A 20,700-nucleotide genomic window follows, 5' to 3' on the forward strand; every position below is an offset into this window, starting at 1 on the left:
TTTTACCATCCAATCCAGAACATTTTTAGAGTAAACAGGGGACATTTAATTTTGCTAGGGACAACAGGGATAGTCCAGAACTATTTCATACAAACTGGAATGCATACTGACCCTATTAATAATACTCCAGGTGTTCTGCAAAGGTCCCAAATAGGCAAACCTTAACATACGCAGTTAAAGTGAATGATGAGAGACAGCCCACTCAAGATGGAAGCAACAGTCTTTATAACCTAATCTTGGAGATGACGTAACCTTCTCTTTTGCTGTATGCTATTGACCATACACATCAACCCTGGTACAATGTGAGAGGGAACTACACACAGGTGAGAATAACAGAAGGCTGGGACCATGGGCTCACAGCAATGATTAGGGGCACCTTGATTGAATCTCAAGGTCTGGGAATAATTCTCCACGGCTCTCAGCTTTGCCCTCTGGACCCTCTGAGTCATCCTTCCTTTCCATCAAAGCCTGCACACATTTGCAGCACAGTAGTTTTCTCAGCCTACTTCCTGCCAGTATGATTTGGGGAAACAAAGGCCTCTTTTCATTTTGTACTCACTCTGTCCCTATTAGTCCAAGCAAGTGATTTTACTGAAATATACTTCCTTTAAAAACTTTGTGTGTCTTCTGTGAATCTTATCGGCATCTACTGTATTACACAAAAGCCAAACCCACAAATCTCTTCAAAATAAGCCCTTCTCTAAGCTGGGCTTCTACTAACAAGCTGAGGGACAATCCCCTTACTCTTTCTCTAAGTCCTATTATTTGAGTGAAAGAATCTGTGAGGCACCCCCCAATTTGTCTAGAGTGCCTTTAGTCTGATGGAATAGTATTCTAAATCACCCCTCTTTCTGAGACCTTAAAAAAAAGAGTTAACCATCACACCTTCATCATTAGACCATGATTTCCTGGAATTTGATCTTTGCCCAGAAGCCATTTCTTAACTTTAGCATTGCTTGCCATCCTCGGAAGCTGTGAATTTGGAAAACCATCAAGTCATGACTCTCATTTAATAGTCCTTCCTTTAGTTTAAGGCTCTTCTCTTCCATTTTACCACGAGCAGCAAGAGGAAACCGTGAGACACATGTAATACTCTGGTTAGAAACCTCCATAGTAAGGTCACCCAGTTCGTTTCATACATTTTCTACTTTACAGGTAACTGCAGTCAATGGTTTTGCTAGCCTTTGCCACTACATAACAAGGATTTTCCTTCCTCCAGTTTCCAATAAGATTTTCTCACTTTCTTGCAAGCTGTCATTCCACAGCCTCATCAGACACTATGAGGTTTCTAGTAACAGCTACTTGGAAGCACTTTAGGCCATCACCCAGTTTGTCATACTGTGATGGCTTGTGTGTTGCTGTGATGCTGGAAGCTATGCCACCAGCATTTCAAATGCCAGCCGGGTCACCCATGGTAAACAGGTTTCAGTGGAGCTTCTAGACTAAGACAGACTAGGAAGAAAGGCCTAGTGATTTACTTCTGAAAATTAGCCAATGAAAACCCTATGGATCACAACAGAATATTGTCTGATGTAGTGCTAGAAGATAAGCCCCTTAAATTGGAAGGCACTCAAAATACACAGTGGCTGCAACAATGGACTCAAGCATGTCAACGATCATGAAGATGGTGCAGGACTAAGCAGTGGTTTCTTCTGTTGTACATGGGATTGCCATGCATTGGAGCTGACTCAAAGGCAACTAACAACACTCACACTCTCCTCAAAGTCTACTGTGCAGTTCCAATGTCACACCCACATTTTAGGTTTCATGACAGGAATACTCCACTTCCAGGTACCAAAATCTGTATTATCTACTGCTGTAAAACAAATTACCCCGAGGGTGGAGCCAAGATGGCGGAATACACAGATGCTTCTGTCTAGCCCTCTTTACAACAAAGACCTGAAAAAACAAGTGAAATGAGTATATTTGTGAAAAGCTGGGAGCCCTAAGCATCAAAGGCAAGCTTAGACAACAAACTGAGGGGCAGGAGAAGGAAGAGACCACTCAGAAACGGAGAGGAGTTGCCGGACCTGAATCGCGGGGAGCACTGAGGGACCATTCCCAGAGTGGCTGCGGCAGCAGCAGCGGCAGTGGTGGTGGCAGGCTGGTCCTAGCATTCGGCCGCAGTTTCCTCAGGGAGAAGCAGCCAGCCACACATCACACTCACACCTCCTGAACCTGAGCAGAAAGGCATTCTTGGCAACAGCTAAGTACTTGCGTATATTTTACCATGACCCCCCCCCCACCCCCAAGCCAGCTTCAGTGGCTGAATTCCTTGGCCTGAGATAGACCCTGGTGAGCACCTGGAGCCATCCTCCCGGCCTTGGGGAAGGAAAAACTTTCCAACTGGGGCAAAAAGATAATTTGCTAGCTCCATTTTTTTTATTAACTGTGGGAGCTTAGGACAGAAGCGGCTCCTGTCCAGGCATAAATGGTCCATGGACCTTGAGCACCTTTCCCTTCTGAATGGACCTGTGTGGGCCTGTTTCAGGAGAACAGGCCCTTGTTGGCAAACTCCAACCATTTCAGTGGTGCAGTGGAGAGGCGGGTGTTTGATGTTTGACATTGCTTTGCCTGTTAAACAAGGTCCTCACCTACCCACAACAGGGACCTAAGGACTGGTGGCTCCACTTGGGTCACCCAGCCACCCGTGACAGGGGCCCAGGGATAACTGGTACCTCCCAGTCCTTACAAGAAAATCTTTGGGTGCCCATGGTCCCTCTGCAGAGCCCACCCACCAGCACGCTCTAGGAAACAGGCACGTTTTCCTCAGAGACACTTGGGGGTTGGTTCTCAGCCCCCTGCCTTGTTCAGAGCGTGACCCCCTACTGCAGTCAGATATGGGTATATATGCCAATCATCCCTGCCCCTCTAAGACTGTAGGACAGAGCCTGAGCCACACACTTGATATCAGCTACCTGGAAACTTGAGCTGAATTCATACAAGCAAACTAAACGGATATAACTGATATACCTGATAACAGCTCTAGCCAGCTGGGAATAGGACACCAGAGCTCCAAAGGCAAAAATAATCAAGCTAGCTCACTCAAGCAACCCATAGGGGTATACCAAAACAAAACAAAGTGAGCAGCTACGACACAGTAAGCAAGCATAAACTAATACAATAACTTATAGATGGCTCGGAGACAACAGTAAATATCAAGTCACATAAAGAAACAGGCCATGATCACCTCAACAGGCTCTCAAAACAAAGAATCCAGGGATCTTCTAGATGAAAGTGCATTCCTGGAATTACCAGATGCAGAATACAAAAGTTTAATATACAGAAGCCTTCAAGACATCAGGAAGGAAATGAGGCAATATGCAGAACAAGCCAAGGAACACACAGATAAAGCAACTGAAGAACTCAGAAAGATTATTCAGGAACATAATGAAAAGTTTAATAAGCTGGAAAAATCCATAGACAGACAGCAATCAGAAATTCAGAAGATTAACAATAAAATTACAGAATTAGATAACTCAACAGAAAGTCAGAGGAGCAGAATTAAGTAAGTAGAAGCTAGAATTTCTGAACTCAAAGATAAATCACTTGGCACTAATATATTTGAAGAAAAATCAGATGAAAGAATTTAAAAAAAATGAAGAAACCTTAAGAACCATGTGGGACTATATCAAGAGAAATAACCTGTGAGTGATTGGAGTACCAGAACAGGGAGGGATAACAGAAAATATGGAGAAAATTGTTGAGGATTTGTTGGCAGAAAACTTCACTGATATTGTGAAAGATGAGAAGATATCTATCCAAGATGCTCATAGAACTCCGCATAAGGTAGATCTTAAAAGAAAGTCACCAAGACACATTATAATCAAGCTTGCCAAAACCAAAGATAAGGAGAAAATTATAAGAGCAGCGAGGGATAAAAGAAAAGCCATCTACAAGGGAAAGCCAATAAGAATAAGCTCGGACTACTCGGCAGAAACCGTGCAGGCAAGAATGTAATGGGATGATATATTTAAAAAATTGAAGGAAAAAAATTGCCTGCCAAGAATCACATATCCATCAAAACTGTCTCTTAAATATGAAGGTGAAATTAAGACATTTCCAGATAAACACAAGTTTAGGGAATTGGTAAAAACCAAACCAAAACTACAAGAAATACTAAAGGGAGTTCTTTGGTTAGAAAATCAATAATATCAGGTATCGACCCAAGACTAGAACACTGGGAGAGCAACCAGAAGTCAACCCAGACAGGGAAATCCGAAAAAAAAGCCCAACACAGGGTAATGGCAATGTTATTACGTAAAAGAAGACAACATTAAAATAATAAAGAGGGACTAAGAAATGTGATCACACATCTTGCATATGGAGAGGAAGATACGGCAATACAAAGAAATAAAAGTTAGTTATAAATTTAGAAAAATAAGGGTAAATAATAAGGTAGCCACAAAGGAGACAAACTATCCTACTCATCAAAATAAAATACAAGGGAAAAATACAGACTCAGCAGAAACAAAATCAACAACAACAAATATGAAGAAAGGACAATATATAAAGAAAATCTACTCAGCACATAAAATCAAGTGGGAAAAAGAAGCTGTCAACACACACAAAAAAGACATCAAAATGATAGCACTAAATTCATACCTATCCATAATTACCCTGAATGTAAATGGACTAAACACACCAATAAAGAGAAAGAGAGCGGCAGACTGGATTAAAAAACAAGATCCACTTATCTGCTGCCTACAAGAGACACACCTTAGACTTAGAGACTCAAACAAACTAAAACTCAAAGGATGGAAAAAAATATATCAAGCAAACAACAATCAAAAAAGAGCAGGAGTGGCAATATTAATTTCTGAAAAAACAGACTTTGAAGTTAAATCCATCAGAAAGGATAAGGAAGGACACTATATAATGATTAAAGGGACATTACACCAAGAAGATATAACTGTATTAAATATTTATGCACCCAATGACAGGGCTGCAAGATACATAGAACAAATTCTACCAGCTTTGAAAGGTGAGATAGACAGCTCCACAATAATAGTAGGAGACTTCAACACACCGCTTTTGGTGAAGGACAGGACATCCAGAAAGAAGCTCAATAATGACACGCAAGATCTAAACGCCACAATCAACCAACTTGACCTCGTAGACATATACAGAACACTCCACCAACAGCAACCAACTATACTTTCTTTTCTAGTGCACATGGAACATTCTCTAGAATAGACCACATATTAGGTCATAAAGCGAGCCTTAGGAGAATCCAAAACATTGAAATATTACAAAGCATCTTCTCTGACCATAAGGCCATAAAAATAGAAATCAATAACAGGAAAAGCAGGGAAAAGAAATCAAACACTTGGAAACTGAACAATACCCTGGTCAGAAAAGGCTGGATTATAGAAGACATTAAGGGTGGAATAAAGAAATTCATAGAATCCAATGAGAATCAAAACACTTCCTATCAGAACCTTTGGGACACAGCAAAAGCAGTGCTCAGAGGTCAATTTATATCAATAAATGTACACATTCAAAAAGAAGAAAGGGCCCAAATCAAAGAATTATCCCTACAACTTGAACAAATAGAAAGAGAGCAACAAAAGAAACCCACAGGCACCAGAAGAAAACAAACAATAAAAATTAGAGCTGAACTAAATGAAATAGAAAACAGAAGAACAATTGAAAGAATTAACAAGACCAAAAGCTGGTTCCTTGAAAAAAATCAACAAAATCGATAAACCATTGGCCAAACTGACAAAAGAAAAACAGGAGAGGAAACAAATAACCTGAATAAGAAATGAGATTGGCGATATCACAACAGACCCAACTGAAATTAAAAGAATCATATCAGATTACTATGAAAAACTATACTCAAACAAATTCGAAAACCTAGAAGAAATGGATGAATTCCTAGAAACACACTACCTACCTAAACTAACACAAACAGAGGTAGAACAACTAAATAGACCCCTAAAAAAAGAAGAGATTGAAAAGGTAATAAAAAAACTCCCAACAAAAAAAAACCCTGGTCTGGATGGCTTCACTGCAGAGTTCTACCAAACTTTCAGAGAAGAGTTAACACCAGTACTACTAAAGGTATTTCAGAGCATAGAGAAGGATAGAATACTACGAAACTCATTCTATGAAGCCACCATATCCCTGATACCAAAACCAGGTAAAGACACCACAAGAAAAGAAAATTATAGACCTATATCCCTCATGAATGTAGATGCAAAAATCCTCAACAAAATTCTAGCCAATAGAATTCAACAACATATCAAAAAAATAATTCACCATGACCAAGTGGGATTCATACCAGATATGCAGGGATGGTTCAACATTAGAAAAACAATTAATGGAATCCACCACAAAAATAAAAGAAAAGACAAGAATCATATGATTTTATGAATTGATGCAGAAAAGGCATTTGACAAAGTCCAACACACATTCATGATAAAAACTCTCAGCAAAATAGGAATAGAAGAAAAATTTCTCAACATAGTAAAGGGCATTTATATAAAGCCAACAGCCAACATCACCCTAAATGGAGAGCACCTGAAAACATTCCCACTGAGATCAGAAACCAGACAAGGATGCCCTTTATCGCCACTCTTATTTCAACATTGTGCTGGAAGCCCTAGCCAGAGCAATTAGGCTAGATAAAGAAATAAAGGGCATCCCTCTAAAAAAAAAAAAAAAAAGAAAAAAAGTTTTTTTGATTGGCAAGGAAGAAGTAAAAGGATCTCTATTTGTAGATGACATGATCTTATACACAGAAAAAAAAATTTTTTTTTTTTTTTAATACACAGAAGACCCTAAAAAATCCTCCAGAAAACTGCTAAAACTAATAGACGAGTTCAGCAGAGTATCGGGATACAAGATAAACATACAAAAATCAGTTGGATCCCTCTACACCAACAAAAAGAACATCGAAGAGGAAATCACCAAATCAATGCCATTTACAGTAGCCACCAAGAAGTTAAAATACTTGGGAATAAATCTTACCAGAGCTGTAAAAGACTTACACAAAGAAAACTACAGTACACTTCTGCAAGAAACCAAAAGAGACTTACATAAGTGGAAGAACATACCTTGCTCACAGATAGGAAGACTTAACATTATAAAAATGTCTATTCTACCAAAAGCAATCTACACATTTAATGCAATTCCTATCCAAACCCCAATGACATTCTTTAATGAGATGGAGAAACAAATCACCAACTTCATATGGAAGGGAAAGAGGCCCCAGATAAATAAGGCATTACTGAAAAAGAAGAACAAAGTAGGAGGCCTTACTTTACCTGATTTTAGAACCTATTATACAGCCACAGTAGTCAAAACAGCCTGGTACTGGTACAACAACAGATACATGGACCAATGGAGCATAATTGAGAACCCAGACATAAATCCATCCACATATGAGCAGCTGATATTTGACAAAGGCCCCAAAACAGTTAAATGGGGAAAAGACTGTCTTTTTAGCAAATGGTGCTGGCACAACTGGATATCCTTCTGCAAAAAAAAGAAACAAGATCCATACCTGACTCTATGCACAAAAACTAACTCAAAATGGATCAAAGACCTAAATATAAAATCTAAAATAATAAACATCATGGAAGAAAAAATAGGGACAACGTTAGGAGCCCTAATACATGGCATAAACAGTATAGAAAACATTATAAAGAACATAGAAGAAAAACTAGAGAACTGGGAGCTCCTAAAAATCAAACACTTATCCTCATCCAAAGACTTCACCAAAAGAGTAAAAGGACTACCTACAGACTGGGAAAAAGTTTTTAGCTATGACATTTCTGATCAGCACCTGATCTCTAAAATCTACATAATACTGCAAAAACTGAACTGCAAAAAGACAAATAACCCAATTAAAAAATGGGCAAAAGATATGAATAGACACTTCACTAAAGAAGACATTCAGGTAGCTAACAGATACATGAGGAAATGTTCACGATCATTAGCCACTAGAGAAATGCAGATCAAAACTACAATGAGATTTCATCTCACTCCAACAAGGCTGGCATTAATCCAAAAAACACAAAATAGTAAATGTTGGAGAGGCTGTGGAGAGATTGGAACACTTCTACCCTTGCAGGTGGGAATGTCAAATGGTACAACCACTTTGGAAAATGATTTGGCGCTTCCTTAAAAAGCTAGAAATAGAACTACCATACGATCCAGCAATCCCATTCCTTGGAATATATCCTAGAGAGGTAAGAGCCTTTACACAAACAGGTATATGCACACCCATGTTTATTGCGGCACTGTTTAAAATAACAAAAACATGGAAGCAACCAAGGTGCCCATCCACAGATGAATGGATAAATAAATTATGGTATATTCACACAATGGAATACTATGCATCGATAAAGAACAGTGAGGAATCTGTGAAACATTTCATAACAGGCAGGAACCTGGAAGGCTTTATGCTGAGTGAAATTAGTCAGCTGCAAAAGGACAAATATTGTATAAGACCACTATTATAAGAACTTGAGAAATAGTTTAAACTGAGAAGAAAACATTCTTTTGTGGTTACAGGAGGAGGGGAGGGAGGGAGAGGGGTATTCACTAATTAGATAGTAGATAAGAACTACTTTAGGTGAAGGGAAAGACAGCACACAGTACAGGGGAGGTCATCACAATTGGACTAAACCAAAAGCAAAGAAGTTTCCTGAATAAACAGAATGCTTCAAAGGCCAGCGTAGCAGGGGCAGGGGTCTGGAGACCATGGTCTCAGGGGACATCTAAATCAATTGGCATAATAAAATCTATAAAGAAAACATTCTGCATCCCACTTTGAATAGTGGCATCTGGGGTCTTAAACACTAGCAAGCAGCCATCTAAGATGCATCAATTGGTCTCAGCCTACCTGGATCAAAGGAGAATGAAGAACACCAAGGACACAAGGTGATTAAGAGCCCGAGAAACAGAAAGGGCCACATGAACCAGTGACTACATCATCCTGAGACCAGAAGAACTAGATGGTGCCCAGCTACAACCGATGACTGCCCTGACAGGGAACACAACAGAGAACCCCTGAGGGAGCAGGAGAGCAGTGGGATGCAGATCCCAAATTCTCATAAGACCAGACTTAATGGTCTGAGTCTGGAGGGACCCCGGTGGTCATGGCCCCCGGACCTTCTGTTGCCCCAGGACAGGAACCATTCCCGAAGCCAACTCTTCAGACATGGATTAGACTGGACAGTGGGTTGGACAAGGATCCTGGTGAGGAGTGAGCTTCTTGGATTGGGTGGACACTTGAGACTATGTTGGCATCCCCCGCCCGGAGGGGAGATGAGAGGGTGGAAGGGGTTAGAAGCTGGCGAAAAGGACACAAAAAGAGAGAGTGGAGGGAGAGAGCAGGCTGTCTCATTAGGGGGAGAGTAATTGGGAGTGTGTAGCAAGGCGTATATGGGTTTTTGTGTGAGAGACTGACTTGATTTGTAAACTTTCACTTAAAGCACAATAAAAATTATTAAACAAAAAAACAAATTACCCCAGAAAGTATCAGTTTATAACAACGAACATTTACTACCTCATACAGTTTCTAAGGATCAGAAACCTGAAGCAGCTTAGCTAGTTTTTTGACTCAGGGTCTCTCACGATTCTACAGTCATTGTCAGCGAGGGCTACAGTCATCTCAGGTTTCCACTGAGCTTGGGAATCTGGTTTGAGCTCACTCATGTACCTGTTGCCAACCTCAGTGTCTTGCTGGCTGTTGGCCAGAGGCTTCAGCTCCTCCACACATGACCTCCCCATAGTCAGCTCACAGCCTACAGCCGGCTTCCCCCAGAGTGAGAGACACAGAGTTCAAATAGGAAAGCTCCACACATACATATGAAAAAGGTATGGAAATCCCATCACAACCCACTGTCATTGAGTCAACTCCAACTTATAGCAACTCTATAGGGCAGGGTAGAACAGCCCATAGGGTTTCCAAGACTAATCTTAATGGGAGCCAACTGCCACATCTTTCTCCCGCAGCATGGCTGAAGGGTTCGAACCGTCAAATTTTTGGTTAGTAGCTGAACACTTAACCACTCCACCACCAAACACCATAAATGCTGTATAGAGAAGAAAACTTGCCAAGGTCATATGTCAGCCACAGATGTCATGTTATATATCATGCTTGGCATGGCTAAGTAAATTTCTTAATACAATCCTGTGAAGAAGACCTCTAAAATGTGGGATAAAGTAACATCCGGACTCAATACAGTAGATACCTTCAAGTTTGTTGTTGTTAAGGTTAGAGGCCGTAGAGTAGCTCCTATTCCTGGTGACAGAACAAAACACTGCTTGGTCCTGTTCTGTCTTCAGGACCAGTATGCTCCACTTTGTACTTTGAGTGCATTTAAACCTAAGGGGCTTGTCTTCCAACACAATATAAGACAATATTGTGTTGTGATCTATAGGATTTTCATTGCCTAATTTTCAGAAAATAAATCACTAGGCCTTTCTTAGTAGTCTATCTTGGCCTGGAAGCTCGACTGAAACTTATACACCATGGGTGACCTGCTAGTATTTAAAATACCAGTGGCATAGCTTTCGTCATCATAGCAACACACAAGTCACCATAGTATGACAAGCTGACAGAATTCTCAGGTTTCTTGTTGTTGTGTCGATTCCTACTACAGAACCCCAATAGGACATAGCAGAACTACCTCACAGTGTTTCCTAGGCTGTAAACTTTGTGGGAATAGATTCTCAGGTCTTTTCTCCCATGGAGCAGCTGGCAAATTCAAACTGCCACCCTTTCGGTTAGCAGCTGAGCGTTCAACCATTGTGCCACCAGGGCCCTTTTTTCTCAAGTTTATCACATACTAATTAGAGTAAGAACTTACAATAGCCATGCTGTTGCTGTTGCCATCAAGAGCTCCAACCCGTGGTGACTTTATGTGTAACAGAACAACATGTTGCCATCTTCATAATCGTTCCTGTGCCATCGTCATGATCGTTCTCATGTTTGAGTTTGCTATGGCTATTGTGTCAATCCATTTCACTGAAGATTTTCCTTTACCAAACAGGATGTCTTTTCTAGTGAATGGTCTTTCCTGATGACACATCCAAAGTAAGCAAGCTGAAGTCTCGCCATCCTCACTTCTAAGATATAGCAATGCTAACCTACATTTATTAACACTTATACTATACTACGTATGATACTTCATTCAGTCTCTCATTTATAAATATTTTTTGTGGGTTTTCTTTATGCTAGTTGCTGCCCTAGAAGCTAGGGATACAGTGATACATGAAAAACACACCCTACCTAACATTTTATTCTTTCTAGTGTATATGAAAAATAAAACAAATAAATCTGAGAAATGAATAAAACTATTTCAAGTATGGTAAGTGCAGTGAAGGAAACAATCTGAGGGATAATACAGAGTATAATTTTAGGGAGCAAGATTGGGGGGTAGAGCGGTCAGGGAAGATAGGGACATTTAAAATGAGATCTGAAGGAGGAGAAGAGTTCAGCCATATAAAAAGTGGGAGAAATTGATTGTTCCAGGCAGAGAGAACGGAACGTGCAAAGTTCCAATGGATTGTGAGTTGGAGAAGGAGGTAAAAGTAAGAGAAACGAGCAGTCAAATGTATATATATCATGGCCTCTCCTCACTCCAGCCCTTCCTCTCCAAGGCAGAAATCCTTCAGGCACTGTAGAAAGAGTGGGAGACAGTTTGAGAATAAAACAAAGAACAGAGGGGTTATTCCAGGCCTCCAATTAAAACTCAGAGAAGAGACCATGTTGCATAACACCCCATGGACCAACCTGGTAGGTGTGATGTTACTATGTGGAGTCAGATTGGTACTTTGTTGTGGTTAACCACAGAGAAACCCAAGTGTTGTCCCTGTATCAGTCCCAGTAAAAACAGATGCACTCTCAAAAGTACAGGGTTTGAGGAGGAAGACCTACTTACAAAGCTGTAGGTTTCGGGGTACTTTAGGAGAGGATGTTTCTACCCCTAGGCCTGCAGGGATGAGGAGTCAGCATGGTCACCAGACCTTGGAAGGAGAGAGTCACATAGAGTTGTCCACCTTGAGGAAAAGAGTACCCTGGTAGAAGAATATAGCTAGCTCAATACAACCTCAACCTCGGAGGGAAGGAGGAACTATTAACCTGCCTGATCTCTCTCTTCCCTTCCTTTTATCCCTTACCAAGACTCTTCATTAAAGGAAAACAGTTAGCAGCCAGAAAACATGGGAGCCCTATTGGCAGTGTCCCTACAGCTCAGTCTCCATGGCAGAGAGCAGGGTAGAGAAGGGTGCAGACAGGATCTGGACGGAGAAAAGTAAGGTGACTGACAGCATGCCCCATAGTCTCAGTTCTGTGAGTGAAAGCTGTAGTCTCTGGTGGTACGAACAGTTAACACACTCAGCTGCTAACGGAAAGTTTGGAGGTTCAAGTTCACCTACAGGCACCTTGGAAGAAAGGCCTGGAGATCTACTTCTGAAAAAATCAGCCATTAAAAACCCTATGAAGCATAGTTCTACTCTCACACACACGGGTTCACCACAAGTCAGAATCCACTCAACGGTAACTGTCTTTTTGTTTGTTTCTTTTAATGGAGAGATTGAGAAGGTAGCTGAGGATTTAGATGAGTAAACTTACAAGCTGTGGGGTGAATCACTTGACTACTTCATAAAGTCTTGCTAATGGATTGGATGAGAAAGTAACAGAAAATAAAGAACTAAAGATGAATTTCAATTTTCTGCCTTAAGTAGTTACTTGGTGAACTGTAGTACCACTGACTGAGGCAAGAAAGATGAGATAGATAATGCGAACAGGTTTTTGAGGAAAAAAATTAAAGCTTTTATTTTGGACACTTTAAATATGAGGTGTTTGAGGGATACCCACATGGAAATGATTTTAAAAAAGAAAGAAAAAATCTGTTGTCGTCAAGTTAATTCCAACCCATAGTGAGCGAATCTGTAGGATAGGGTAGAACTGCCCCATAGGGTTTCCAAGGAGCAGCTGGTGGATTCGAACTGCCAACCTTCTGTTACAGTCAAGCTCTTAACCACTGCACCACCAGGGCTCCATGGAAATGCTAAGTAGGAGTGAAATACATGGATCTGAGCATAAGAGAAAAGATTGGGGCTTCTGGATGTCATAAACAAGAACATTGAACTTAGGTGCTGGGAATTAATGAAGTCACCCTGGGAGACACGTCTCAGCATTTTTTAATGCATTATATCATTCAAACCTCACAACAGCCCTGTGACGTACATTCTATTAGTGTCATACTTAGTAGTCCATGGATGCTACAAACCATTAATGCACGTAGTCCATGGATGCTACAAACTATTAATGTGCTCAGCTGCTAACTTAAATGTTGGAAGTTCAAGTCCACCCAGAGACAGCTCAGAAGAAAGGTCTGGTGATTTACTTCTAAAAAATCAGCCATCGAAAACCCTATGGATCAGAGTTCTACTCTGACACACATGGGGTCATTATAAGTCAGAAAATGACTCGATGGCAATTAACAACAACAACAAACTGAGGCTTAGCAAACTTAAAGCATTTGAGTAAGGCTACAGCATGTGATAGATCCTGGAACCAGCTCTGCGTGGTTCCAATATTTGTGCTCTGAACTGGTCTGTTTGGTCCTTCCTGGCAGCCATTTTCTTCCTAGAGGTTACATTCACAGTATCACAGTTTTTGTTTTTGTTTTTGTTTTTTTGCTCTCTTGAACCCATATATTTTTTGTTACCAGCCCATACACAGCCAACACCCTAGCAGGGAAAAAAAAAAAAAAAAGATTTGGATCCATAAATGAATATGGCCCAGTAGAAAATCACAGAAAGGGCTAGATGACAAGCCTTATTAAATTCTATGAAATTTCCCTTCACACAAGCATTTTCCAAAGGAGAACTGAACAAAGCAAGCACAATTTGTGGGGAGAATGAACTCCTTTAAAGAGACAACTCTTTTCAAATCCTCTCAAGTACTTGAGAAGCATCAATTATTTATTAATATTGAAATAATTAAAATTTGTTGTTATCTATCATTAAAAAAGCCTTTATCACAAACTGTATTATGTAACAGTTATTTAATGCAGCTTTAATAATATTTCTTCTTCTATATGAAAGTAATTATTCTCTGATACAACACGTATGTCAGAATATTTTGCAACCCAGACATTCCACCATAGCCTTTTGGTCTGAACAAGTGAAGGTTTGCTATTACAGGGAAATACAAAGATAAAAATCTGACAAAAATTGTGTAAATACTGTGGATAAACCAGAAATTAAGATAATAATTCATCCATTCATCTAACATCCAAACAGATTAATATAACATCCAAACAAAATTCAAACAATTCGTAACTAACCATCACTAAAGAACTTAAATGTTGATTTTCCAAAATCATCCATTATGATTTCTCTTGCCTGGGCCACCTTTTCTAACAACAGGATGTATAAGCAACATCGGGGGGGCAGGGTTTTTCTAGATGCTTCCTACTTCAAAAGAGGTGTCTGTATTTTATGATTAACAGCACTTGTAAAGTGGTTTAAAATGAAAAATTAACATGGCAGGCATGAAGCTAAAGAATAATATGCACTAATGACTTGCAGAAACTTAAATAGTTTAATTCCCACCAGATGAGGAGATACATGTGGACCCAAATCCATAAGAATGATCATGCACTGTGAACTCCTCAGTATGTTGCACAGATACCAGACAAAACCAAACCAAACCCGTTGCCGTTGAGTCAATTCCAACTCACAGCGACCCTATAGGACAGAGTAGAACTGCCCCATAGAGTTTCCAAGGAGCACCTGGTGGGTCTGCACTGCTGACCTTTTGGTTAGCAGCCATAGCACTTAACCACTACACCACCAGGGTTTCCATAGGGGGTGTGAAACACACTATGGTCAGTGAAGAAACCTACAAGATTATTTCTTCGTATGCAGATGACCCTTAAGGGACTTGACACATGGCAATGTGAAGTGCCTACTACATATTTGCTACAAGGTTATTCTAGTTTTTTTTCATTTTTTTTAATATGCTACTTAAAAAGACAGAAAAACTTAAAATCTAAAAAAAAAAAGACAGAAGGAGAGAGAAAGAAAAAGTCTGTACTCCTGAAATGTGCAAGTCTAGGACATGTTTAAGTCCATATCATGAAACAGCAAAAATCATCTTTGTCTTTCTGCTCAGAGTAAATGAGAGTTGTATCCCAGGCTCTTATAAGAATGGGTTTTCTGTTAGGGGGATATGGAAGAAAGATACAGGTTAAGGAAGTATAGTCTCATGGTGATTTGATTCTAATACATATAAAATCAAATATGAAATAAATGCTTGGGAAGATAGAGTAGGGAAGATATAATACTTAAGGAATAATGAGTTCACCACTCAACAAACTGACGAAAGCTTTCATAATTGACACATTTCCAGAATTCATTTGTAAACTTTTCTTTTTTTTTTAAGTAATAGCTTTATTGAGATATACCTCACAGCAGAGAGGAAAAAAAAGGTGTCTGATGTTAGAGATAAAATAATGCTTATTACCTTCCATCTAGAGAAAAGTGGTTACCAATATGTTCCAGAAACCATTAAAAGTGTTTCTGCATTTATCCCCTCTTTTTAGTAGAAACTGTATTTTAGGGGGGGAAAAAAAAAAACAGCTGCAGTTGATGAGGGAAAGCTCAACTTTACAGAAGAATTACACCTAATAAATGTAGATAAAATGACAGAATAAAAAGCCATGATTTTGCAGTCCCTCAGGAAATTACTGCTTTAGGCAAGGATGACAACTTGGTATCAACTGACATTATAAGCCTTAAGTCAGTCGAAAAAGGACAAATACTGTATGATCCCACTTATGTGAAATAGCTAGGGCAGGCAAGTGTATAGTGACCAAAGTTTATTAGTGGTTACCAGAGACGAAAAGGAGGAAGGAGGAAACGAGGACTCGGTACTAAGGAGACACTGAGCTTCTGTTAAGGGTGATAGAAAAATATGGGAACAGATATTGGTGATGGTTGAACATGATGAATGGAATTAACATCACTGAACTGTACATGTGAACTGTATGCACGAAGATTGTTGAAATGGCAAATGTTTTGTCACATCTATATTTACCAAAACAAACAAACCTGAAAAAAAAAAAAAAAACTAAAGAACAACAGCAACAAAGGTGGATGGTCAATGAGGAACCAGACATTGTTTGAACCCAAGGTAATATGACAGATTATTTTCTCTATTCAAAGGTTAAGACAATAGAGGAAATAAGTACCATCACCTGTGATCAATTTTAGCATCATTCAGATCTTATCCATTTCCTGATGTGATGAAATATGGAGTACACAATATTATCTATGATGTCCTCCAGCCAAAAGATATTCTACTGAATCTAATATACTTTTAGATCAACGTCTAGATTATTGGAAATACTGGAAATAGGAGAGCAGGCTGAATATCACCAGGAGGAAGCAATTGGCCAAATTTGTCTATAGAATGTCTATGGTACATTTAGCCCAGTCAGTATGTCAGAACTGAATTACAGAAGACAACATGAAAGAGAAAGTGCTGATCAGGTTCTGGTCTGAATAAACATGCAGTAAAGGACATTTGGAAACAATTGGTGAAAATTGAGTATAGACTGAATACTAGATAAAATGAAAGAATTACTACAAATTTTATTAAGTACGCTGATGTTTCTAGAACTAGCCAAGGCAACTGGAATCACAAGAAATTTAAATACTTTATTTCTGATTTAACCTTTTAAAATATTTAAAAATTAGTTTGAGGTTGTCAGAGTGCAGTGTTGGGTCAAGGAGTCTCAAACAACACCTAGCTTCATGATTGTTACCTTCGAGCTCAGGATCCTTACTTTGGGCATACTTTTTTTTTCCTCTCTCTCTAAAATAACTGTCTACCAGCCGTCTGTTAGTTTGTCATACTGTGCTTTCATGTTGCTGTGATGCTAAAATCTATGCCACCGGTATTTCAAATACCAGAAAGGTCACCCATGGTGGACAGGTTTTAGCAGAGCTTCCAGACAAAGACAGACTAAGAAGAAAGGGCTGGCAATACACTTCCAAAAATTGGCTAATGAAAATCCTATGGATCACAGCAGAATATTGTCCAATGTGCTGGAAGATGAGTCCCCTAGTTTGGGAAGAACTCAAAATACAGTGGCTACAACAATGGACATGAGCATACCAATGATCATGAAGATGGCGCAAGGTTGGGCAAGGTTTCATTCTGTTGCACGGGAGACTGCCACGAGTCAGAGCTGACTCGACGGCAGATAACAACAACAAAGTAATCCTACCACGTTAGTTCTCTTTATTGAGTTGATCAAGAGAGGAAGAAAAGGTGTAACTGGAGAATCTGCTAGTGCACTTAGAACTTTTTTTTAATGTGAATTTTAAGAAGGAAGGATTCAACATGAGAGTATTTTATGCATGCTCTCCTGATGAACCTTCTTCGTAGATGTTACCTTCTTGCAAAATAAATGAAAAACTTAGCAGAAGTTAAAGGATTGTCACGCTCGTCACGATAATAGTTTAAAAGCTCTTCATCAACTTAGCAAATGTGTTGAATTTGTGAGCCCTTAGTGAACAGTAAAATGGAATTGAGCCATGGCTAATTTTTTTTTTTTTTTTTACCTCCACTAGGAAAATGATATCAAAGATTCAACGCTTTGGGTTCTTTTCAGAAAACCTCCTATAATTTATTTGATACACATGTATTTTTCTTTTAATTTGGAAACTTGATTCTAAAATATGAATTATTTACTACATTGTAAATTTCCTTCTTTTGTATTCACAAAACTCCAAAGTCAGTTACGTAAACTTCAGGCTACACTAATTACCTGGTAGCCAAGATATGGTAGCAGCAATAGGGGAAAAATGACAGTTTAAATACCAAAAAGTCTTTACTCAGTATTTTTTCCTACTAAGAAAAAAATATTTATATTATCTAAAGTGAAGTTACTTAATAAAAATAAGAAGAGGGTTTTGTAGAATTTTCTTTAACAATTATAATTTTTTCCCCTAGGATGAAGATATTTCTGGTTATTTTCAAACATACAGTTATTTATTTTGGCATTGTATCTGTTTCCCCCTCTGTATCGAGGTTATTCACCATATTGTAGTTAGTTGTCATTGAGTTGGCTCTGATGCATGGCAACCTTATGTATAACAGAATGAAATATGTCAGGTCCTGTGACATCTTCGTGTTTGAGTCCACTGTTGCAGTCACTGTGTCAACCCATCTCATTGAGGGTTTCCCTCACTTTTGCTAGCCCTCTGCTTTACCAAACACGATAGCCTTCTCCAGTGATTGGTCCCTACTGATGATACGTCCAAAATCAGCAAGCCTAACTCTTAGACGGTAGTCTTTGATCCGTAGGGTTTTCACTGGCTAATTTTCGGAAGTAGATTGCCAGCCAGCCCTTTCTTGCTAATACGTCTTAGTCTGGAAGCTCCACTGAAACCTGTCCACCATGGGTGACCCTGCTGGTATTTGAAATACCAGTGCCTAGCTTCCAGTGGCATAGCAAACTGCATGCTGCCACAGTATGACAAACTGACAGTTGCATTGTGGTTATTCATCTTAAGGATTCGTTAGTGTTTTATATTCTGTTTCATTAATAATCCTTTCATGAAGGAGCTTTATACTCCTTGGGGATGAGCAGGTCGATAGCCCAACATCAATGGCACACCGATGGAGAGTTTTATCACAAAACACAGAAAATCATTAAGAAGCTTCACGTGTGGAGAGTTTTCAAGTGACACAATAGAACTAAAACATGGAGCAAGGTGAATACAGGACTAGGAATAGTTTCTTTGAAATTGTAGATGGAAAAAATTTACAAATTACTGTCTAGAACCAGGTAAAATTGTAAAGCAGTTCTCTGGCATCTAACCTAAATAAGCAAGAAGCACTTTAAGTAACAGTGACATATGTGTGTGTATGTGTGTGTGTATATATATATATTTATTTATATATATAAAACCCTGGTGGCATAGTGGTTAAGTGTTATAGTTGCTAACCAAAAGGTCCGCAGTTCAAATCCACCAGGCGCTCCTTGGAAATTCTATGGGGCAGTTCTACTCTGTCCTATAGGGTCACTGTGAGTAGAAATCAACTTGATGGCAATGGGTTTGGTTTTTGCTGTATCTATATACAGATATAGATATATGTTCTGGTCATTCAATGCCTTCATTTCATTTCACACAATATACATTTCTTGTTAAACATTAAGGTTCTTTAAGAAACAGCTCTTCCCCATAAGAAAATTATTATTAAGATAGTCGACAAAGTGCATTTCAATAATCATACAGCACACTATAGGATCAAATTCTGAATGAGTAGAAATTAATAAATAAAATGGACAATTCTTGATTAATAAGGACACTGAATCATCATCATATGATTTAATAGTTAATGTTCTTACTATTTTAATACCATTTATTAGATCAGACTCTTTAATTAAATGTAATAAGTACGGTAACTTTATAGGATATGAATTATTATCCCCATTTTATTGATTAGGAAACTGATGTTCAGAGAGCTTAATTAATTTATCTGAGATCACATATGTCATAAGATTTAGAGTTATTTGAATCCATTACTGTCTGACTCCCAAATCCAAATGTGTTCCACTATACCACGATACTTCCCTTGAAAATTAATTACTTCAGAAGGGAACACTAATACAAGCTATTTACAGTTTTTAACTGGGGAATGGGATGGCGAGAGTTATCTCTTAGAAACTAATTCTGGAATGGATTGAAGCAAAAACAGGACATAAGCACAGAGAGCCATTAAGATTTTGTTAAAGTAGCTTACCGTTTGATTAATTTGTCATGCAGTAGGTACTGATCTTCTTTAGTAAGTTACATTTTGTTAATATTTACACAGTTAATCTTTACGCCGACCGTTCAGTCATTAAATTTAAAAATGCATTTATGCCAAATTATAATCTTTTTTAATCACCTGAGCAAAAATACGAATATCTGTTTTAACTAAAATTTTAAAAAAACAAAAACAAAATGTTCTGAGGCAATTTCAAGGGGATTCCAAACTGCACGTGTGTAGGCTTCCGTTCCAGAACCCATACCATTTCGTCTGTCCACAGCCCGCCTCATCTTCTCTCATTCTTATAATTTTGGCCTCTGTATTTATAATTCCCACCATTAATCTCCAGTCCTGGAAAAACTATGATAATGACAAAATGAACCCCCCCCCCTCAAAAAAAACCCACTGTAGTCCAATTGATTCCGACTCATAATGACCCTATAGGACAGAGTAGAACTGACCCATAGAGTTTCCAAGGAGCGCCCAGTGGATTCGAACTGCTGACCTTTTGGTTAGCAGCCGTAGCTCTTAATCACTACACCACCAGGGTTTCCTGACAAAATGAAAAAAAAAAAAATTATCAAAAACTTTTAAAGGTAGCTATGGCCATTATTTAAAAAAAAAAAAAAAAACCCTAATGGAGACCCTGGTGGCATAGTAGTTAAGGGCTATTATTAAAAAAAAAACCCTGATGGAGACCCTGGTGGCATAGCAGTTAAGGGCTACGGCTGCTAACCAAAAGGTCGGCAGTTTGAATCCACCAGGCTCTCCCTGGAAATTCTATGGGGCAGGTAAACTCTGTCCTATAGGGTTGTTATGAGTTGGAATCGACTCGACGGCAACGGGTCAGGTCACAGCCGTTATGAGAGCCCTGCTGGCACAGTGGTTAAGAACTGGGCTGC

The 20,700-nt window shown here is 39.1% G+C and overlaps 1 protein-coding gene across 1 annotated transcript in view; it reads right to left on the reverse strand.

Moving 5' to 3' along the window:
- The window catches only part of LOC104846629 (uncharacterized), a gene marked incomplete at its 5' end in the record, with an annotated part of 349,131 nt that overhangs the window by 223,694 nt on the left and 104,737 nt on the right, over window positions 1-20,700 (reverse strand).

Source organism: Loxodonta africana, chromosome 1, assembly GCF_030014295.1.
Source record: "Loxodonta africana isolate mLoxAfr1 chromosome 1, mLoxAfr1.hap2, whole genome shotgun sequence".
In the NCBI taxonomy this organism is placed as follows: Eukaryota; Metazoa; Chordata; class Mammalia; order Proboscidea; family Elephantidae; genus Loxodonta; species Loxodonta africana.